Source organism: Musca domestica, unplaced genomic scaffold, assembly GCF_030504385.1.
Source record: "Musca domestica strain aabys unplaced genomic scaffold, Musca_domestica.polishedcontigs.V.1.1 12, whole genome shotgun sequence".
Lineage (NCBI taxonomy): Eukaryota > Metazoa > Arthropoda > Insecta > Diptera > Muscidae > Musca > Musca domestica.
Genome location: NW_026712155.1, coordinates 6,331,599 through 6,355,335, shown reverse-complemented (window position 1 = coordinate 6,355,335; position 23,737 = coordinate 6,331,599). Strand labels below are relative to the sequence as shown.

At 27.1% G+C, this 23,737-nt stretch overlaps 1 long non-coding RNA gene across 1 annotated transcript; it reads right to left on the bottom strand.

Moving 5' to 3' along the window:
* Positions 1 to 11,198: 11,198 nt before the first annotated feature.
* Positions 11,199 to 23,397, bottom strand: LOC131800628 (uncharacterized). Its single transcript, XR_009341474.1, has 3 exons — positions 22,898 to 23,397; positions 18,772 to 20,025; positions 11,199 to 11,917 (listed from the first exon to the last, which is right to left on the bottom strand). It is a non-coding gene; the product is annotated as an uncharacterized LOC131800628 (long non-coding RNA).
* Between the last annotated feature and the right edge of the window lie 340 nt (positions 23,398 to 23,737).

Below are 23,737 nucleotides of genomic sequence, written 5' to 3'. Positions count from 1 at the left end.
ATTGATTTTGTAAAATTTTCTCATATTTTTTCAATTTTGTCATATTTTTGGCATATTTTCATTTTGAATTAAACATTTGGTAATATTTCTACAGCTAACAAAACTAAGTAGTTATGACATCAGAATATCATATACAGATCGCATTTATGGCCCGATCCTTACGAAATTTTGCATGGGGATAAGATGAGGGTCAGAATAGAAGCCTACTCTTTTTGGAGATGATCGCCATATATTTAGGGGTTGAAATGGACCAAAAAACTGCAAAATTGTCGGCAGGTCGTAATTATCGCCCGATCATCACTCACATTTGAAAGGGGGTTACCGGCCATTTCAAAAGCCAAGAGAGACTTTTTCGAGAATTCACAAATACAGGAAAGACGCACTTCTGACTATTTCGTTAACGAATATAGTCAAATGTCTGTATCTCATATAGATGCGATTCAGTCAAAAACAAATAATAAATGTTAATCTTTTGCCACTTCTAAGAAATTATAGGTCTTTGGGAAATATTGGTTCCAGATCTAGGAAGACCATTTACGTGCAACATCTACCAATAAATTAGAAATGAGCAAATTAGTTTAAGTTGCTATTATTTGAAAATAAGAGAACGAAACATGATGGTTTTCTTTTATAATTTGTCACAATATCTTGTGGAATTCTTTCGAGTATCTCGTCTATATAAACTGTATCGTTTATTATAGTGTTGTAGGGTATTCAACGGTCGGCCCCGCTCGACTGTAGCCTTTGCTTACTTGTTTCTGAAATGATTTAATTAAAAAAAAAAAAATAAATGTTTTGGTTGAATTATAGTATTTGGGTCAAAATCTAGATCGACGCGGCATTTTAAATGGGGATAGAGTTAAGGACAGGGCGGAAGCCTAGCATTTTGAATGGACATCGGATAATATTTTGCTGGAACAGGCGCCAGATTTTGTGCGAAAATGTTTTGAATACCTAACAGTCCGACAGAGCGCGACGCCAATGCATTATTGCAAGACAGTACGGGATTAAAAAAAATCGAATAAAATGGATTGGAGGAGGTTTTCTAATATATTTTATTATTATAGGGTATCACATGGTCGTCCCCGCATGACTGTAGGATTTGTTTAGTAATTTTTAAATATAATTTTGAGTACTATTTAAAAAAGATTCAAATTGTTTCTAATTTCCGGTATAGTTTCAAATTGATGACAGCATTTTGTAGCTTTTTCCACATAAAAATGATTTAGAATAACATTTGACTTCAAATTGATGTTTGAGATTTTTAAAATAAAAGAAGTTTTGTGTTAAGAAGTCGGAATTTGCGATTTTGTATATCATAAACTATTTTTGTTGTTGCTACGATTGTGACATGGTAAAATAAAGAAGGTGATGTCATGCAGTCATATGTTTACAATTTTTTTTTTCAAAATTACACATTTAACAATATCTCGTTGTCGAAATGTTGATTTATATCCATTGAATATACACAAATCAGAGATGGGAACCAGTAGTCAATGTCGTTAAATTTTACAAAAAGTAAATTACAAAAAAACGAAGAGCGGGATTTTTTTTGTTTGAAATGAGGTTACCTTGACTTAATTGTACCACGCATTACGAGCTGCATGGATAACATAACAAACCATTTATCAGAATAGTTCTGTAATTAAATAGATCCTTTTTTTTTAAATTTTATATTTTAAAATTTGGTTAGTTTTTTTTAGTTTTAAATTAAACTAGGCTGTTTTTGAAAAAAATCTAAATATTACTTGCAGGAAGTCCAAAATATTTTTACGGAATTTTTCAAATTTTCAGTTTAAAATAGGTTTTATTTGGAGAAAATTCTTAATATTAATTGATTGAAGTCCATAATTTGTTTACGATACTCATAGACTCAAATGCTGTGGCCATTGGATTTTTTTTTTGTTTATCTTGGTTGACTATAATTTGATACAATTTCTGACGTTATTGAAATGCCGATCTTCGTTTTCAATGGATTCTACAGATCTAACTATTTCGAGATTAGAAATAAATTCATTGTGAATGGACATTGTTTCGATTTTATAGGTTTAGCCTATATCAGGAAGTCATTAGCTCATTTTTTGTAATAAACAAATATTCAGTGCGAATCAACTAAATACTTCGTTCCTGAAGACTTTGACAGAATAATAGAAAATATAAAAGTAACCGTTTCGGGATGGCAAGGTGATCTTATTATGTTACCGTTCTATTTTAAATTTAGCCTATATCAGGAAGTCATTAGCTCATTTGTATTGTTTTACAAATATTTGGTTGGAATCGACTAAATACCTCGTTCCTGAAGGCTTTGAGAAAACCTATATAGGTGACCGTTTCGGGCTGGCGAGGTGATCAGTAAGTCATTAGCTGCTTTGCATTGTCATAGAAATATTTCGTTCGAATCGATTAAATACCTCGTTCCTGAAGTTTTTGATTTTTTTTACCATTTTTTTATTAAATAAATATTTTTTCATGACAGTTTTATATTCAATGATAACCCAATGTTCGAAATTATTTAATTTGTTTGAGGAAATATAAAAATTTGATTTTTGTAGTAGAAACACTAAATTTTATTGCAAACTTTAATAAAATAATAAATTTAAAATCAAAGGACACTGAAGTCCAATTTTTGAACAATTTTTTATGGGTTTAGATAATGGCGAATATTTTTTCGGAAACCATTTTAAGCTGGAATAAATAGGTTTGACATTTTTTGGAAAAAAAATGATATTTGAACTTGAAATGTTTTTTTTTTTTCGTAAATGGTTGTTGAAAAATACTTTCTTTCAATTATATCAACATTTTGTTGGAATGGTTAGATTTGATAGCTTTTATAAAGTGGTTGTGGAAGTCTTTCTTTAATTTCATTTAATTGTTTTTCTTTTGAAATATAATTTCACTAAATCCGATTTAAAATAAATAAATTCGGATTTTGAAGTGATTTAGAACGAGAAGATAATATTTTTGGTTTAATTTGGGCTATTCCGGGGCTTCGGCTTCTTCTTCTTCTTCTTTATTGACTTGAAAAGGGAACGAAATTTAATTTATATATTTTATTTTTCGGACAGTGTTGGCTTTTTTGTTCGGGATACCATAGTATTTTGTTGTTGCAAAATGGACAAAATGACAGGGAATACCTAGGTTTCGGAAAGAGCCACCAATCAGTTTTTTTCTTTCATTAATTTTTTTATAATGAATGATAATCGTGATTGAAATACTAATGAACTGAGTCCAGCATTTAATGGAAGTAGTCGTTGGTTTTTCAGATTCGATGTAGTCTTACATTTTTTATTTTAATTCATGCTTTAGTTATTTATTGTAAATGCATATTGGAAGTTTTAAAAATATGGAATTAATAATGTCACAAAAATTTGTTTTCATGTAACTCCAATAGGATCCCGATAAATTTTTGTTTAAACATAATTTTCAATTTTTTTCAATATTCTTATTTTTTTTTTGTATGGCTTTGTATTAAAAATATTTTTTTAATTAAAAATTTCGACACAGTGAGTTTTTTCAGTCTCAAATAGGATTTCGAAATATCGTTTTTTGTTGTAATGCTTGTTAAAAATAAACATAATTTCCAATTTTTCAAAAAATTTTTTTGTATTGCTTCCTATTAAAAATAATATTTTTTAATTGAATATTAAAATATTATAAATTTGTTTTCTAAATTCTTTAGATAAATCAGGATAGGAATTTGTAAAGTGATTTTATTCAGTCTCAAATAGGATTTCGAAAGCTCGCTTTTTTGTTGCAATGCTTGTTAAAATGTAAAATAATTTCCAATTTCTGCAATATTTTTTGATATTAAAAATAATTTTCCTTTAACTAAATATTCAAATATTGTAAATTTTTTTCTAAATTCTTTAGATAAATCAGGATTGGAATTTGCACAGCGAGTGTCTTAAATTTCAAATCAATAGCAATTATTTCTTTAGTTTGTTAAAGTTTTTAAAATATGAGTTTTTAACTACTCCCAAATTTCAAATCTGTAGCGAATATTCGTTCATTATTTTTTAAAAATTTCAAAATATGAATGAAATTTATTTTATTTATTTTTTTTTTTCGATTTTCTATTCTTATTTGTGACTAAACGTTGTTGGTTTTTTATTTCAATTGTTTTTTATTTGACAAAAATTTTGAACTTTGAAATATATACGGTAGTTCTTGGCTTTGGCTTTCACTTTGAAATAGATGGTATTTTTTGGGTTCCGTTTGTTTTCCATAAGAAATTTATATTTATTCTGATTTGTATTTTTTCCAAAACATTTTTTCAGTGTACTCATAATGGTTTCCGTTTCATAAAAGGCAAATTTCTTATAATCACATTTAATATGTTTTTTTTTCGTCATGGTTAGATATTAATATTTTTCAAAGAAGCTGGAAGTCTTGCAAGTCATAGGCAAGGTTTTGCAATGTAAATACAGTTAAAAGTTTTTCTCAAAAGACTTGGAAAATCTATGGCCAAAAACATGGGAAAGAAGGAAAGAAAGCAAAAGGCCCATACTAGCTGTGGTTTGAAAAGTAAAAGAAAATCTTAGCCAAGTTATGATGGTGGTGGTGGTGACTGTTTTGGCTATTGACTCAAACGGTGGCAATGGCAGTAGTAGCATCAATTGGTTTATGCTTCAATTAATTTGGGAGGCTGGCTGGTTGATTATGGCCTTCTTCTTTCATGTCTTATAAACATGGTTTTCTTATAGATAACCATTTTGCAAGCAAATTATGTGGGTATACATGTATGTGTATGTTCTGGTTATGAATAGCTATGAAATATGATGGTGGCTGGCTGGCATGGTTGTCTGTCCTGTCCTATCCTGTCTATATTGATGATAGCAATTATATTTCAAATTTTGTCAGTTGAATGAGTTCTAATTTTAAGGGGGTTACTACCCCCATGACATTTTTTGGTTGGAAGTCTAATTTTGTTTTCTATTCAAGGGGAGTTTGGGTTTTCTTTTCATGTCGTCCAGAGCGAGATTAAGATTATGCCGTTTTTCTTGTATGGGATTTATTTAAAATTGATGACCACATTTTAAGAAAACTTTGGCTGGTTTATTTTAAGTGGTTGTAGTTATCAATGTCATATTCAAATGGGATTTAGAGTTCAAGTAGTGGAATAGAAAAGGTTTTGGGATGGTAAAAAAATAAATGTTTGTTTTATTATAATTTTTAGTTCCCAGGAGCTATAATGTTGTTTGAATTTTGTTCTTTAATTTAATCATTATGATATGGATAAGCTTTGAGGCAATTTTCATTAAAATATAGATTTTTAGTTGATTTTGGAGTTTTTTTCTTTGATATATTTTTTTTGTTTTTTGAGGGACAATGAAAGCTATTTTAAATATTTTTTTAGTTTTAGTATTATCGGAAGCAGTTTTATTTATTAATTATATATTTTTTTGAAATTTGGATTTTTTTTAATTTATTTGATTTTCCTTTTTTTATTTTTTTGTGTGGGACAATAAAAAACTATTTTAAATATTTTTTTGTTTTATTTTTATTGGAAACAGATTTATTTATTTATTTTTTCTTGAAATTTGGATTTTTTTCTCAAATGTATCAGATTCACATTTTGCTGAGTAAGAACCAAATTCTGAATTTGTTTTGAAGTTATGCGCAATGGATTTTGTTGTCAATGGAGTTTTGATTTTTTTATTTGAAATTCCATACATTATAGTTCGTGAACTTGTGAGCTGTCGGGAAGCAGTTATTAAAAGTAGCAAAATTTAAATACGCATTTCCAGGTCTGCATTTTCTGTAACTGAAACCTACAAAATGGAATTTTACGTCATAACGTAGATATTACATTTAAACATTGTCTTCATCATTTTGACAATAATTTTGAAGGTATTTTCTTTATTTTTCGAGGAGTAAATTGTGAAAATTTTTAAAATTTGATTTTTTTCTCTTAAGATTGTTTTTTTTTTAATTTTGTTGTTGCAAAATTTTTAGGTTTAATCCCATTATTGTTGTTTTATAAAAACAACCTTGGCTTATAAGAGGTGAAAGGTGGTAATGTTTAGCAGAGGATAAGGCAGGGAATACCTAGTCTTCGGAAAGAGCCACCAATCCTTCCTCATCTGTTCCCTTGCTTTTCGTCTGGGATATTCTCCCCAGGAGAGGTAATTTTTACCAGGGCGTATGGCAGAGATACCAAGGTTTCGGAAAGATCCACCAATCCTCATCTGTTCCCTTGCCTTTTGTCTGGGATATTCTTCCCAGGAGTTATTTTTTTTTTTTTAAGACTATTAATTTATTAAAAATTTTAGATACAATTTTGGAATATTTGGTTTTTATTTTTAGGTTTAAAAAATCAGTACGAATCTCCCAAAAAAAATTGACATGTTTTTTTTTTCTTTTATAATTTATTATTCATAATTTGATATCCAAAGAAATCTGGGTTAAGATATAACATTTTTATTTCAAGAATATGGAAAAGTTAAAATTTATAATTTTTATCTGGGCAACTTTTTGTTATTTAATGATCAACTGTTGATGAAAATTTCAAACTTGGTTTTTTGGGCGAAGTTTTGTAGAATTTCAAATTTCGAATTTGAATTTTTGACATTTTGGATTTTGTAATTTTTGTAAACAACTTTTCACAGTTTAACGAGGATTTTTGAATTATTTCAATTTCTAGGATTTCAAATATCAAGGTTGAATTTAAAATTTGGAAATTTTGGCTTTTATAATCTCTGTAAGCAACTTTTCAAAATTTAACGAGAATTTTTGAAATAATTCACGGTTTTGGAAATCTACTTTTAGAAATGGTAAACATTTTATTAATTTTGAAAATTTAGCGATGTGAAATATGGAGTGGATAGTCATTTGCAAAAAGTCATTTAAATGCCATTGGTACTTTTTGTGTTATTTTTTCCCAGTTCTGAAGTGGAAAGTTGATTTTTTAATATTTATTTTGAATGCATATTTTTCCTTTTTTCTCGAAAATATTTTTTTTAATTGTTACGTATTTTTAAAATGATTTTTCGGAAAGTCATTTCTGGGGTCATATTTTCTCTTTAATAATTTTTGGAATTTGGCTCAAGTTTTATACGACAATGACAGATTTGTTCTTAAAATATCAGAAAATTTTAAATGTGAATTTAAATTGCATTGCATTTATAGATTTCGTTTAGCAAGTTGAAATGAGGATCTCATTGGAATTATTTTGGAATTTAGTCCCAGTTTGCTGTTAAAATGTTTGGTTACTTCTGCCTTGGTTCTGTTTTACCCACCTGGTGCAAAACATATTTTTTTTAAAAATGTAGTTGTTTTTCATTTTAGGTGATAATTAAAAAAATTATATTCAGTTCTCTTTTTTTGGAAAGATGTGGAATTTTTGAAATCCTGTTTTGATATCAGGCCAATGTTTCTTAGATTTAAAAAAACGGAAAATTTTGAAAATTTTTATCCAGTTCTCGTGTATGGAAGGCTGGTCTTTGGGGGTTCCTTTTTTGATATGAGGCGGCCATATTCCTTAGTTTTCAAAAAAAAAAAAACGGAATTGCGAATAGAAATCGAGAAGAATAGTCGATTGTTCGAGAAATTTTTTTTTCCTTTTGATTTCTGGTCAATAATACCCTGTTTGATTTTTTGAGTTTTTTTAGGATTTTATTAATTTTTATATTTTTTAACTGGAATTTATTTTGAGCTTAGGAAAAATTAGTAGTATTGCTTTTGTGGTTCAGGTTTGAAACAATGACCAATGGTTCTTAGAATGGAAATGGAACAAATATTTTGGGTTTGACTTCAAATTCTAAATTTTGTAATGTAATTTTGTAAATGTAAGGGTCATATGATGTTTTTTTCCATTTTATTAAATAAGAGATATCTTTTAGGCTAAAGACTATGAATTTATTTTATTTGGTAAATATATTTTTTTATTTTCCGAATTTTTGGAAAATTTAATTTGTTTATCGAACCCAGGACATTGGAAGGCATTGTTTTTATGGGATTTATGATTTTGAAAAAAAATTTTGGTTTCAAAAAAAAAAAAATTGGTATGATTGGTTTAATAGGGCATTTTTATCGAAAAGGTGCTCGAATAAAAATTTTCCAAGGTTAAATTCAAAATAGTATTTTTGGATGTATTTAAAAGTATTTTCGAATTTCGATATTTTGTATGAATTACTTTCAAAATCTTGTTTAAATATAGGTTAGAAATTTTGATTTATTTGGAATTACTAAATTTATTTCATTAAAAATTTAAAATTTTTAAATAATTTTAAAATGCCTCTCTGCTTAGCCATAATTTCAACTCCAAGATATCCCATAATTCATGGGCAGTCATAATTTGTAATTTTGCCAACATTTGCTGTAAAACTTATTACTCGGTCTTATTGCTCTTCATCTGCGTTTTGCCACGACGATATGGAAGTACATTTTTCTTCAAGCCTTGTCTATTTTGTAGTTAATGGAAGGAGAGCCTGCTTCACAAATTGGCGGCTGTTTTGTTTTTCAGTTTTGGTTTCTTGTTCTAAATCTTCTTCTTCTACGTCGTCGTATACGCCATTATAATGGCGCATTATGACTTCCGTTAAGTTAGACTTTTTTTGGTATTTTGCTCGAATGTTTAATTTAATGTTATAATTTATCTTAAATCCAGTTGAGCAGTCAGTTTTATTACTTTGTGACTCTTTGTTGGATGTCTTGTTTTGTTGTTGCTGGCAGTTTTCTAGTGTCTGAATGGCGTTTGAGAAATGTCTTTACAAATCTTGTTGTTTGTGTCGCATAATTATGGCATTTTATGTGCGTTGTAAAATAAGAAATATTGCAAACCAAGGGAAAGGATGGCGTTGTCTTGGGGAGTAAGTTTTGGAAAATAGCAGTTTTTGTTTAATTTTTTATATTTCTTCATATTTTTAAATGTATTGTATGTTGATTTCGAATTTGGTATAGATTTCTCTATGGAAAAATATTTTTTTTTTTTGAGGAATCTCACGCAAAGGCAATATTTAATTTGAGGACAATCTTTATTTTGCATATGATTGTTTTCTGAATTATTAAAAATGAAATTTTGAATTTTGGGTAATTTGCGGACATTTTATGTATAGTTCAGTCTTAATGTTGCCATATCGTTTTCAATAAATACATTTTGTAATATTTTCATATAAAGCTCCAGGCTTAATTTACTGATTTGAGGTCGAAAAACAAGATTTCCGTAGATGGCTGAGCAATATTATTTTGGTGTTCATTTTCAAAATTGTATTTTTTTTTAAGTTTATCTCAAGTAGTTGGGATAAAAAGTAATATTGGCATTAATATATATATTTTTTTAATTAATTCCAAATTTAAAAAAACATAGTTGCTATATTTATCATAAATTTGGTTTTCTCTAAATTGCGATTTAGTGGGCGAAATATATACCCCTAGTTAACTCGGCAATGATTTATATTTTTCTGACAGTTTTCTTAATTGTATAAAAACGTTAAACAAATTTTGTCATAATTGGCATCATGTAAGGAGTTAATTTAATTTGGTCTTGATTCTGAACAAAACTATTTGTATCTAAAATTGTTAAACTAAAGCTCAATTTTTGAATATAGAAAATGAATTTTCGCGTGGATTGATGTTGAAATTTATATTTTTTATTTAAAATTTATTTAAAAATTGGTAATTTTTTTACTTTTTATTAAAATTGGTCAAAATATTAAAAATAATTCAGGTAAATTCAATAAAATTATATTCTATGGTCAAATTGAAATGTTAAGCTGTTTAGAAAGGTTGCTTTTGTTAATTCAATTTGGAACTAATTTAAATATTTTTTAATGTTTTCAAATATTTTTTCAAGCTTGAAATTTGTATTTCGTCATCCTCAAGTTTTTTTTGAAAAAAAAAAATAATAATAATAATATTAATATCTAGTTAGTAAAGGCCTTTTAGGGTCTTGGACCAAAATTAAGTCGTTTAAATTTGGCTGACAGGGGAAATAATAGGTTTTGAAAAATATTAATTTAAGTTTCAATTTCATGTTGAAGAATACAATTTTGCGATACGGATTTGTGCAAAATTTTAATACTCATAAGAAATTTGGATTTTTTGCATGAAAGAGGGATACAGACGACTCAGATTAATATTTTAGAATAAATTCTTAATAAACATTTGAAACTTTGTGTTTAAAATAAATGATTTTTTAAAATTTCAAAAAATAGAGATTTGAATAATACTTCGAAACATTTTTATAAGATGCCTATGAGATATTGATAAAAGAACTCCAACACGTATCGTAAAAGACATCATGTTTTTAATTAACTCGTAAATAAAATTTAAAAGTTTCGGAAAAAATGTTAGTTTCTTTGAATTCCAAAAAGCACATCTTTGGATGTTATCAGTTGAATATGGTTTTCAGATTATTTTTATTTTTGGGTAGATTTGACATTATAATCCTGATAACTGTTTGCTACGAGTTTGAAAGGCTATCATTATAGTTTTAACTGAAGTATTTTTTTTATTTTACAATAAAGTTTTTTTTGAAATTATCCATAGTAATGTATCTTCCCATATTCTTGTTTATTTTTATAGTTTTGAAATTTAGCTCAAATTGGATTTGTCTTTAATTTGATTAGCCTTTTGGATTTTTTTATTTGATAATGGAGGATCAGGCTTCGAAAAACAGAATATTTTCAGGACTATGATACATTTTTTTTAATTTTGGGGTTTGGTGGTTGAATCAAAATCTCAAAGTTGAAATATTAAAAATTAAATTATTCATTTGGTTTTGAATGAGTCGAAACTTAAGTTTATTGTTAGTAAAAGGTGCAATTTTCGAGAAGAAGCCTCCACTTTTACCAATAACCTTCATTTTATCTCGGTGCAGAATTTCGTAATGATTTCAATACAAACGTTTTATATAAGTATGGACGGATAAACACCGATAGCTAGATCAAAAAAGTCTCTCAAATCCAAAAATATTGAAGTCGAATATGGAATATTTTCAAATAAAAAAAAATGAATTTTAAATACTATTTTTACTATTTCAGTCAAGTTTTTTATAGATCACTGTCGAATATTGATTTTTTTCAAATTAAAAAGAAAAAAAAAATGTTTTAAAAAGTATTTTGAACTTTTCAGTCAAGTTTTATTTTATAGGTCACACTAGGATGGTTATAACGAAATAATATTTAAATTTGTTCCAATGCCAGATTTCGTTGTCTATAATGCCTTATAAAATTTTGCGTTATTTTAAAAATAACCAAAATTTAAAAGGTTTTTGTTTGTATGCTTGAATCGTAAATTTTATTTTAAATGGACGGAAAGGGATTTTATTGTAAATATATTTATATTTTGACCAATGGACCTCTACAGCATTTTATTGTCTATGAGTTTCAAAATTTAACATTTGATAAGAAATAGGGGACAGATTCAATTCTCTGGACAAATTTTTATATTGGCTAATATATATGTCAATTATATACTTCATATTAATAAAATTAGTAGTGTTGACTTTGAGCTTAAAATCTAGAAATTTTTAAGCAGCACAAGTGCTCAACGAAAAAAATTTGAAACATTTTCCACTCCCAAAAGAAATAATCCCTTGTTTTAGATTGTCAGCAGAAAAGTATTATTTTTAGTTGGATTTGTACCCAAGCTATTCGAATTAAATCCCACAACCACAACCCTCACATATGCATATATTGAATTTGATATTTATGTAATATATGAAAAAATTGTATATGTGTAAAAACAATGATTTTGAATTTTTGTATTTTTTCATACAATTGGTTTTTTTGCTTAGATATGTTTGTTTTCTAATTATTTCCAATATTTCAAAAGATATTACTATAATTATTTTTTTTGTGCTTTGTTATTTACCCAATAAACTCTATTGCCAAAATATCACAAATTCTTGCCAAATTTAAAATTTTTAGATTAAATGTAGGGTTTTGTTTTCGTTCTGTATCCTTCAATGTACCTGCTAAAAAGAAAGAGAAAGAGAAATATATTAGTGTATGTATTTGTAAAGAAATTGAAAATGATAAAAAAATAAAAAAAAAAAAAATCTTAAAAATAGGGTGTTGTGATTAAAAAATATAAAAATGTTTAAAAATTAGAAATAAAATATAAAAAAACTACGAATGAAATATATTTCTTGGGAATATAAGTTTTGCCCGTTATTCAAATATTTTGTAGGAGCTGGTTTGTGTTTTTTTGACGAGAATCTGTACATAAAACATTCGTTTCTGTACATAAAACATAAAACACTCGTTTGGAATTTCTCATGAAACATTTCATTTTCATGTATATTAAATATAACCGACAGGGATAGTAATTTACTTTATTTAATATTATGGTTCAAAATAACAATAATTGTTATTGAAAGTGGCTTAAAATGTAATGAAATAAAATATGATTCACAGACCTTTACCAAAATGTATATTTGTTATTAGAATGGTTGTATGGCATTTTAATTGTAAATTGATCATTTCATTTCTACAATAAATTTCTATACTCATTAAGACACCCATAAAGTGCTAAGTCATCGCAGAGAATTGTTAAACGTTAATATTTTAGAATTACGAAAAAAATTTAAAAACCTAATTTTATGAAATAATTTAACAGCATCTATATTTCTTTTTCTTTTCAGGAAAGTGTATGGATTTGACGAGACATAAGGGTATGTATTAGATTTTTTTTCCGAAATATCAAAGATATTTTTTTTTAATAAATCTAAAACTGTAAAAAAAATCCTGCAGCTGCAAGAATTAAATTTTTATACAAATATAAATTATTTAAATCGGGCTTGTATGGATATGCTTTGAAGATTTGCACAAATTTTGTTTTAAAACAATTAAAAAAACATTAAATTTGGATCTAAATATTCAATGTTTTGCCGCCGCTGCGGGAACTCATTATGACCTATAAATACCAATTTTTAGGCAAATCCATGAAAAAATGTGGACAGATATATCTCATTTTCAATACCAATCATTCTAGACACAATACAAATTGTTCTGACATCATTAAATCGATGTAGATTTGTGTGCTGATAAAAATTTTGAATTTTATGTGGAATTTTTTTGATGATGATGATGACATATCGGCTGACATCTTTGTTTAGAGATTTCTATTACATTTGAGAAACATCAACATTTATAGAAATGAAATGGCTTTGTTTGTCTATTTTATGAACATGTATAAATCATGTTTTTGGGAAATATAGTTCAACATATTTCTTAATATTCTTTTTAAATTTAAATAATCCAATACATAACGGAAAAACGAAAATTTTTGTTCTAATTTATTTTTCATTTGCTGCACGAAATACAAGGTGATAAATTTAACATATTTTGAAGAGTAACATATTATTTTGCTGACTTTCTTATTAGAAAATACTCCTATGAGATGTTTTTTCCTGCGATGCTTTCAAGTTGGAATTATTTCAAACATTTTCCCTAAGGACGCCATTTTTCTAGATTGCGTCCTTTTGTTAACGAAAAAGGGGTGGGTTTTTTTATTGTAGGTATATAACAGAAAGATGTTTAAGGGTTATTTAAGAAACCAGTTTGTTTTTTGAACTTGGATATATTTTGAAAAGGAAATGTTGACATATTGAAAATGGTGTTTTAAATTGTAAAATTGCAATAATTTCAATTTATTGAATGGATTTATGAATTATTGACTTTCAATTTTAGTAGCGAGATATTAAATTTATTTAAAAAAATTAAAGGAACATTGAGTTTTTAGAACGTTTAGTGGTCTTTGGGGAGTGAATAGATCAATAAGGAGCATATTTTTGCCAGGTTGGGAAAAAAATCATTTGGAAATATTTTTATTGTGGTTTATAGTATACGACTAAGATCTGACAAGGAAGTATAGGTTCTAGATTTATATCACTTTTTTCGATAATCTAATATTTTGAATAAGAAACTGGAATAAGAATTCCATTTTTCAAAAAAAAAAAAAAAAAAAAAATATATATATATATAATTTCGGAACTCTTACTATTTATTAAAAAACCAACTGTAAAAACATGTTATTAATTTTTATACCCTCCAACATACTATGGAAGGTACATATTTTTTTTTAAATTTACATTATTGTATTCTATTCATTATAGTATTCTATTAATTTTATTACTAAGGACACTATAGATTATATGGTTTTATTTTTAATATATTCTCATTTAAATTACGGTAGAAGATTAATTTAAGAGAATTTTTGAAATATTTCAGCTAATTATTTTAAATGTAATTAAGGCCTCGTGTGGTAACTTTTAAGGTAATTATTATTATCAAAGATTTTTTTTTTGGAATTAAAAGAATGTATGTAAATTATTAACAACTAAGTTATTCAAAATATTAAAATACGTCTATTGAAATTTTAATTTAAAAATACATATGTTTATTTAGAAAAGAGTTAGCAAGATTATGGAGAGCTAGCGAACGTTTCAATTATTAAATTTTAATTAGATTATTTGAAAATTCCATATAGTGTCATGCATTCTAATGTTTCTGTATCTCGAAGAAAAGCACAGAAATTTAATTTTTAAATTATTCACCATTTACATGACTGTTACTTTTTTTTTAATTGACGGCAAATAAAACTTGTTCTAGGAATAAACTTAAATCGAAAAGGCCACGATTTCTCAAAGAAATGGATTCATACTCCTTAGAATTTTGTTTCAGTATTTTTAAATTCCGACTTCATGACAATATTTGTGTTAATTCGAAATTCGTTTCATTTTCATATATTACTATAAATGAATTTCGAACTCACACAAATTAATCCTGAAATCGGAATTTAAATAAAATTCACTGTTCAAATAAATTTACTACAGAAATAAAATTCTATGAGAAATCATAGGATTTTTTTTTTGATTTAAGTTTATTCCTCAAATGAAAAGCTGTGTCATTTCATTGTTTAAAAAACCCTTTGGTTCATTTCACAAAGTTATACAATTGTTGTATTTACTTTTGAGGAGAATTTTCAATGAAAAAATATTTTTTTCTTAAGTATAGAAAAAGAGATGCGTTTCTGTATCTCAAACAAAATTTAAATTTTAATTATTTTATTATTATCATTTTCTCGATTCTTGATATAAGATATGTTTTATATGAAGTCAATTATTTAACATGTTCTCTAAAACCGGGTCTTTCGTTTTGTTTCTGTATCTTGAAAAACTTTTAATACAATTTTATTAAAATTATCAGATTGTTTATCCTTTATTTTTTAAAATATTGAAACTATGAAAATATTTGTCACATTTAAAATTATTTTTTTTCCCATTTCTGTAACTCAAAGGAAATTATGAAAGAGGAGTCTAATTATGTATCTCACAAATTGAAATCCCTATTGAATAGAGACAATAATCTGCAATTTTTAAGGTGACTTATGTTTCCATTGAAGAGGGATTTCGAATGCAGATTGTCTAAAATTGCGAAATCCAAACGTTTTCTTGTTTCCATATCTCGAAGAATATTTAAGTAAATAAATCTTAATTCAATTAAATATCTACTTTGTTTTGAGAACTTTTCCAATATTTGTTCTATTCCACTTTATTTTTGGGAGTTTCGAGTTATAGAAACAATGAAGTTTTAAGTTTGTACAATTATTTGCACTGTCAAATATAAGAATATTTTTTTCATTTTTCAGACCCAATCTATTATATTTCATCTGTCTACCTCATCGTTCAAAAGCTGTTAAGTCATTTGAGGGACTCAAAAACAAAAAATATCGTTCGAGATAGAGAAACAAGTTCTCAAAGGCTTTTTTATATCGATATTGAAAATTTCACGTTTTTGTATTTCAAAGAACATAAGGCGTTTGTTATATTGAATTAATTTTAGTTACATAAAATTTATTTTATTTAATTTCATTTATTTTAGTTATATTTTTAATTGTTTTTTTCCTATTGACAATAAAAAAAATTAAATGAATACATTTTTTCATTGGAATTTTGCTTTTTTTTTATTTTTTTGTTAACCGTGTTTCCGAGGAAGTATTTTTTGAAATTTGAAAATTGTATTCAGGCAGTTTTAGTATATATATTTTTTTAATAGAAAGAAGTTTTTTTTTTCGTTTTTTGAAATACAGAAACAATTTTAAGTTTTCTTTCAAACTAGTCAGTCTTAAGCCCATTGTTTTTATTTAAAAAAAAAATATTTCTCATTTATTATTAATATATGAATTATTAATTTTCGTTTGCTGTACTATTCATGTCGTATTCAAAAATATATAACCAGATACAGAAAAATCATAGTTTTAGCAATAGAGAAACAAGTAGAAACAAATGTATTCCAATTTTTTTTAACATTTTTCTAAATTTAAAAAACATTTTTAAGCTAAGTTTTTTTATGAATTATAAAAATCTCTTTAACCCATTTCGTTTCGAGATTTAAATATTGTTATTGTTTTTAAAAAGATTAGTTTTTTTGAGTAATTTGGGTCAACTGATGACAAAAATTTTCCGATTTTTCGTTTTTCCAGAAACTAGGGTTCGAAATTTCGAATAGTCGAGTAAAGTGAAGTTTGTGCATGCAAACCATGCTTTTTATATTAAATGTAACGGTTACATATATTGACAGTAATTCCTCATCATTACTTTTTCCATTTATTATTTTTTTAGAATTAATTTTGAAAAGTATCCAAAAATATGGGCTTCGGAAATGTACCCCTACCATTGGTGGGGTATTTTTAGGGGGCAGGGGGGTATTTTTAATGATTGACAGACGACTCTTACTTTGCTTAAAATTTTACCATTTCATACATAAATATTTATTTATTTTTTTTTTGAACAAGGGTATTTTTTCTCTTTTTAGTCGAACGGAGAAGCGAAATGGGTCAAGAATTGACCAAGCAAGAATTTGTCAGCTATTTTTTATTTGTTGATTTTTTGGCAGCAAATCTGTCAGTAATTTTGTCAATTGTATTTTCAAGATAGAGAAACACAATTTTAAAGGGTTTTTTGGTTTTGGAAAATTAAAATTTTTCTCAATGAACAAAATTATTAAAATTTTAATATTTTTGCTGATATTGTTTTCGAGATAGTGAAATTCATTGGATTCACTTGACATTTTTAGGGAATTAGAAAATCGTAGTAGTAAATTGCAAATTTGTTTTTCATTTGGAGTAAAATTTTTAGTATTATATCATTTATAGAATTTGTCAATAATTTTAGCAAATTGTGAGGAAACATAGCTTTTCGCGAATATGTTTTTTGAATCAAAAATTTTTAGGAAAGGTTGCGATTAAATTTTATAAAATTTTAAGTTTTTGATTGACTGTCTGATTTTATAATGTTTTCTTGTTATCATTTTCGTGGTAGAGAAACTCATTTCATTGGAAAAGTCGAAAGTCTATTGGTCTCTCTGAGAATTTTGAAATCATCTTCAGAAGTAGGCAATTGCATATTTGGGTTTTATCCAGTTATCGTTCGAGAAAAATATTTTTTATTTTTTGTTTGTTTATTTATTTACTTTATTTTTTTTTTTTTTCTTTTGGAATCGAATTGTATTTGTTGAGATAGAGAAATTTTGGTTTAAGCGATTAATTTTTTGAAAAATTTAAAATTGTTTAGGACGGACCCCAAATTTCAATTTAATTCAACTTTCGAAAGTTATTGATTGAATTTTAGATTTCTATATTTTTGTGCAATATTATTTCCTAGATAGAGAAATTGCATTTTGCTTGAAAATTGTAAAAAATCATTGGGATATTTTTTGGAAATTGAAAATTGTCTTCAAAAAAAAAAAAGCTAATGAACAACTGTTACTTCTTTCTTATTTTCGTTTGAGAAAAATACTTTTAGTCTTTTTATCGAACTGCTATCATGTGGAGAATTTCTTGAAAATCTTATTCAGAATTCAATTGTTATTATTATTCAGCTTTCGATTGCGAATAACTTTTTAGGTATTTTTTCCAGCTATTATATGTCATTCAGAAATTTTCAAATTTTCTTGGCTTGAAGTAATTTTTTCTTAATTGAAAGTTCAATCTTGGAATGTGTGTTTCGTATATTTTTATAATATTTAATATTTTTAATATATTCTTAATGACTTTATTTTGACTTGAGGTCAATTGAAATGTTCGTGTTTTATTTTCATAATTTCTATTTTTATTTTCCAATATTTCGACTGTCTTCGACCTCAAGCCAAAATAAAGTTATTAAAAGATCATATACAACAAATCAAAAAAAAAAAAAAACATTTTAATATATTTTCAATTCATCTCATCCTTCACAAGCTGTGAAGTCCTTTGAGAAATCTGAAATTGCTATTCTTATATTTCAAATGGCAACAAATGCTTTCATTCGAGATAGGGAAACATTCATCTCATCATTTAAAATTCGTAGAGTCACTTGAGATGTTTTCGATATTAATTTGTTTTAACTTGACCAATACTAATACTAATAATCCTCATTAAATTCGTAATTTGTATTTCAACAGACTTTTATATTTTAATATTTAGTAAATTTCAGCTCTCCATTTTGTTTTCTTTTGTTTTGTATCATCTTAAGCTCTTCTACCCCATTAGCAAATATATATTTTTTAATTAACATTAAACTCAAATAGACGTTTCTTTTTATTTGGCAATTCTTTTAACAGTTAACCCTTGTAATTAAAACCCTTGGCTGTTTAACAACTAAAAAGGCAAAAGTAAAAGTAAAGGCACCACCTAGAAATACGTCTTAATCCTTATACTTCAGAACATAATTTTCAAATTTCAATTGATGAGCAGGAAAGAAGAACAAGAAAAACAAAATAAATAAATACGAAAAAAAGAACGAATACCAACCAAAAAACAAAAGATTTTTGAAAGAAAAAAATTTACCCGTTTTTGTTTGGCGTCATACTAATTTAGTATTCATCCACCAGTTGGCCGGGCAAGCAAGCTGTCCGTCCGTCCATCCACATCCCTGCCACACTCCTTTTCCGCTCCTTAGATTCTCAAAAGCCAAAGAGCATCATTATGAATTCATTTGCTCGTTGTAAGAAACACAATTCTTCGATAGGATATTTCGCTTTCGTTTAAAGGGGTTTGGGGTTGCTTGGCTTTGGCTTGGATGGTCCGGTTTGTTATGCCGTTAGGCTGCCGCTGATGATGATGTTGATAATTGTTTTCAAGTTTCTATTAACATTCAGTTGAAATATATTTCATGATAATGTTGCTGCTGAACTTTGTTTGGTGGGGTGGTTGTTTAAATGAGTTGAGTCGTTTTTGCTTAACTCAGAGAGAGAGAGGGAGAGAAAAATTTGTTGAGTTGCTTTTTGTGATGCTAATTTATCTTCTGCTGCTGCATCTCCTTTGCTTCTTGTTTCGAGGGGTGTTTAGCTTTAGATGTAGATTGTTTTGGATAACAGCATCTCCTGCTGCAATTGAAGGGAAAATTATCCTTGTGTGTGAATTCGCCGCATAATATTCTCCATGGCTTAGATATTATTTCTCCTAAAATCGGGGGGTTGCTAGATAAAATGTAATTTGTTTTTCTTTTTTATTTTCATAAATGTAAAGGGGAAAGTTTAGCTGCTGTGTCTCCTTTGCTCTGCTGCTGCTCTGCATGTGTAATTTGAGATTTTTTTTTTATGAATTTGCCTGAGTTTTTGTTTTTGCTCTTATTTAGAAATTAGCTTAGCTTTCTTGATTTCTTGAGTCTGTTTGTTTTTCTGGCCTTGAGTTTTATTGCCTTGAGTTATTTTCAGAACTATTCTGGTTTTGTATGAGTTTCTTACAAAATGGCGTTTTTTTGTTTTCTTTGGAAGAGAAGTATGTTTTGTGTTTTTTTTTTTGTACTGAGTTTCCAGTTATATGATTTTGACATACATTTCACTGTTTTTGATGTTTCTTAAACTTATGAATTTATCTTGATTGTTTGCTTTTTTGGATTTTTTTTTTGTAGAAATTATAAGATTTTTATCACATTTTTGTGTTTTAGAAATTTTGAATTTTCTTGCTTAGTTTTTGGTTTACATTTTTGTTTGTTTTTGAGCTTCATTTCGTTGTTTGTTTCGTTGTATGGGGTTTCCTGTGTGTGTGTGTGTCTCCAGAGTAAGTTACGTATGTGTGAGCTGATTTTTGGCATCCATCCTGAAAGAAAGAGGATTTTTTGTGAAATTGAAAAAATTGGGGGATATTTGGTAAATTGTTTTCGTATTTGTAAATAAATTTTGAAGGTTGGAAATGATTATATTTTTTTTTCCAATTTTTTTGTGAATTATTTTTCCAGCACTGTAAAAAATTCAAATCATAACGTCTACCTTATTATTGCGGAATATTATTTTTGTCTTTAAATTTAAATAGACTTCCGCATTAAAGGTCTGTGGCCTTTCGTAAAAATATCCAATAGAGGTTTATAATAAATGGATAAAAAGGGGAAATCAATTTAGTCATCATATAGATTTATATTGAATGCATGCATGAAACTCGATATCTTCTGATAATTTTTCTAGGGAATATTTTTCATCAGTCCTTATTCGGAAGCTGTATTAGCAATGTCTTAATGGGACATGTTATTCAAATAGTGCCAAATTTAGAGGACTTTTTTAGCTAAGAATTTGAAATTTTTCAACTGCAAAAGAGTTATGGCCGCTTTTAAAAATACACTTTGAAGAATTATTTGAAATAATTGTTAATATAGGCCAAGGTTGTGGCATTTCACATTTTCCTAATAGCATAACTTTGGCAGAATAGAAGATTTTAATTTGTTCATGTCATTTCCACATTTTGTACTCTGTGTTTTGACAAATTGTACTCGATTCAGGTAACATTAATAATTCAGCTCAATTTGAACTACGATATTCAGAAGACCGATTGGTTACCATTTAAAGCGGCTTAAACTTCCAAAGAATAATGGCCCAGAATTAAATTTGCTTGGCCAAATCCCCAATTTTTATCTTCATTTATTTCTGAATTATGTATTCCATAGTCATCATATCTGAACTTAGCTCCACATGTTAAAAAATATTGATGTGATATGCCCCTGAACACAAATATATATTTTTTTATTCCTGAAAATACGTAATTTTGTTATTTTTTTTGGAGAAAAGAATATATTTCTTGGAAACGACTATCGATAAAGGGTTAACTATATAGGGTTATTGTCTTTGAGAAAAAAATTAAAATAAATGTCTGCAACATTTGCGCGAGATGAGCTATTTTACTTAAACTCAGCTACAATATTTTAGTCGAATTCAAAATTAAGTTGTTTAGAACTTTTGAAATAAGCCCATAAAAAACCGAACCCACCAGGGCATTTTAAAATTTATTTAAAATTTTCAGATACAAATATGTATTTTTTGTCGTTGGTGTACCTATCTGTTCACAGAGAAAATATTTTATGGGGCAAAAAAACATGGACATAAAAATATTAAAAACTCCTAAAATAGACTTTTTCGAGATTTTTTCCAAAGAAGTTATTTTTTTTTTTATAAAAATAGTAATTTGTTGATTATTTTCTGTCAAAGAATGTGTTACCTATATTAAACATCAAATGCCAACTTTGAAATAAAAGGCTTGAATAATGCGGCTAAAAATCATTAAAATACCAAATATAAGAAGGTACTGTTAAATAGGCGGTTTACGAAGACGTGGAGCTGTATGATCTATTTCCTGTCATAGGAGGGAATAAAAAAATCTGGTAAAAAATTTGACTCAAATTATCAAAATACCGCATTTCTGGAGGTAACGTTATACGTGTATTGCAACAAATCTTGAATCCATATGGACATTGTCCTCAAGGATGTTTCTTTTTACTAGAAAAACAAACTTCCAGTTTATTTTTAAATTTGGCCAGGCAAAAGGGTTATGGAATTAGACCAGAATTAATTATGTCAAATTCGATGAAAATCGGTTCAGATATAGCTATATCTCCCATATATATGTTACATCGGATTTAATATTATAGTAATATGCACTTAAAATTATGACATATGATACACCTTAGAAATATTTATGCCAAAAATTATCGATATCGTTTCATAATTCGATATAGGTCTCATTTATACCCTTATCCGATTTTAAATTCATTGTACATCAAATGTGAAATATTGATACGACGATGTAGTCTTTGTCTAAAGTCTAAATTCCTCAAAAGTTATCCTTAGAAATTGGTATATAGAATTTAACGATTCTGAATAGAAAAATTTAATAATCTTTATAAATCATCTAATTGTTAGCACTTTATTTAAATTCTAGTTTTTAAACTACCATTTTTTAGCAGATTCCGGGGCACTCTCCCTTCCATATTTAATTATTTTTATTCTTAAGAATTTAAATTATTTATGGACAGAAAATAATGATTCTGAATATATAAATTTAATGATTATGACTAAAAGGCTCAACTAGAAGTAAAAGTTCAAAATTATATCGAAGGCATAGCGTTTCCGGGACACCCTTCCTCCCATATTTCGATATTATATCTTGTTGAGAAAATCAATTTTAAGTTTTTAGCTCCTTCTTGTATTTACTTTCTATAAAATTTTGAAAAGGCATCAACTCCTTTTTTTCGAATTTCTCAGATTCATTTCCGTTAAAAATATTTTCTACCGAAATTGAGGTTACATATTTAACAAATTATTCCATCGAAATGTGACTGAAGTCTATTATTGAGTATTTTCGACTATAGTTTTGGAAATTTGAGTAGCATGAAAAATTAAGATTCAATTTTTCATGCACACAAGAAATATTCCTAATTCCCGATATAAATCATATAAACTTTTAATTTTCGATTTCAGACGCAACATATTTTTTACGAATCCAGATAGTCTAGATGATTTGTGGAGAAGCATCTTCGAATTGGAAATTTGTTTTTTTTTTAAACAACAAAATGTAAAAATCTCTCAAAAATAATATTTTATTTTTTTTTTGTTTTATGTTTTCAACACCACATAATTTTTTGTCCGATCATATTAATTAATTTTTTTTTATTTGATAAAAATCAACACTCTCTCAAGAAACTTACCTGTTGAAAATATGGGAAGAAAGAAAAAAATTGAATATTATTTTTCAGCACAGTAGTTGATGATTTCGTTGATCGTTAATTTCAATTTAAAAATAACACACTTTTGCAGATTTAAAACTATTGTCATTATTTGCATTTGTTAAGTGTTTTTGTTCTTGGTTTTTTTTTTTTATAACGATTTTGTTTTTTGGTTAAAATAATTGAAAACAATCTGACATTGTTGGCTGTAGAGTAGTATACTTAGGCTGCATTTTTAAATATATTTCTTCTTGTTGTAACACATTTTATTTATTTTTTTTTGGTTTGGTTTTGAATTTTGTAATAATTAAAAAAAATTGCCATAAATCATAAATTGTTATTAATTTTTTAGTTTAAACACATCGCGTTTAGAATCCATGAGATTCATTGTCGCACGACCGATGCCGTTGGAACGACGGCGATCGTTTTGATTTGTTTTTGAGTGAGGGAACTGTTGCTGCTGTTGCAAAGATTGAAATGAAACTGAATGCGTTTGCGCAGCAGCCTTGGGTTTTATACCAAAGGTCAGAGATCCAGCAGCGATGATAAGGATCTCAAATGTGATGTGATGTGTTGTGTTAATGTATTGGTATTCAGAATGCAACAATGTTTTTCAATAATAGCAAATATTCGAAACACAATATATGCGAGAGCAGTGAAAACTTGATTTTCAAGTTTCCTTTTTTTCTCCCCTCTTCCCCTTTTGGAAACAATGTAGTGACAATGACAGCAGAAAAAAAGTTCAATGCAATTGTTCAATCGAAGAAAGGATGAAAAAAAAAATACCTTTGGTTTTGGGTGATTTTCTAAGGATTTTTTGTT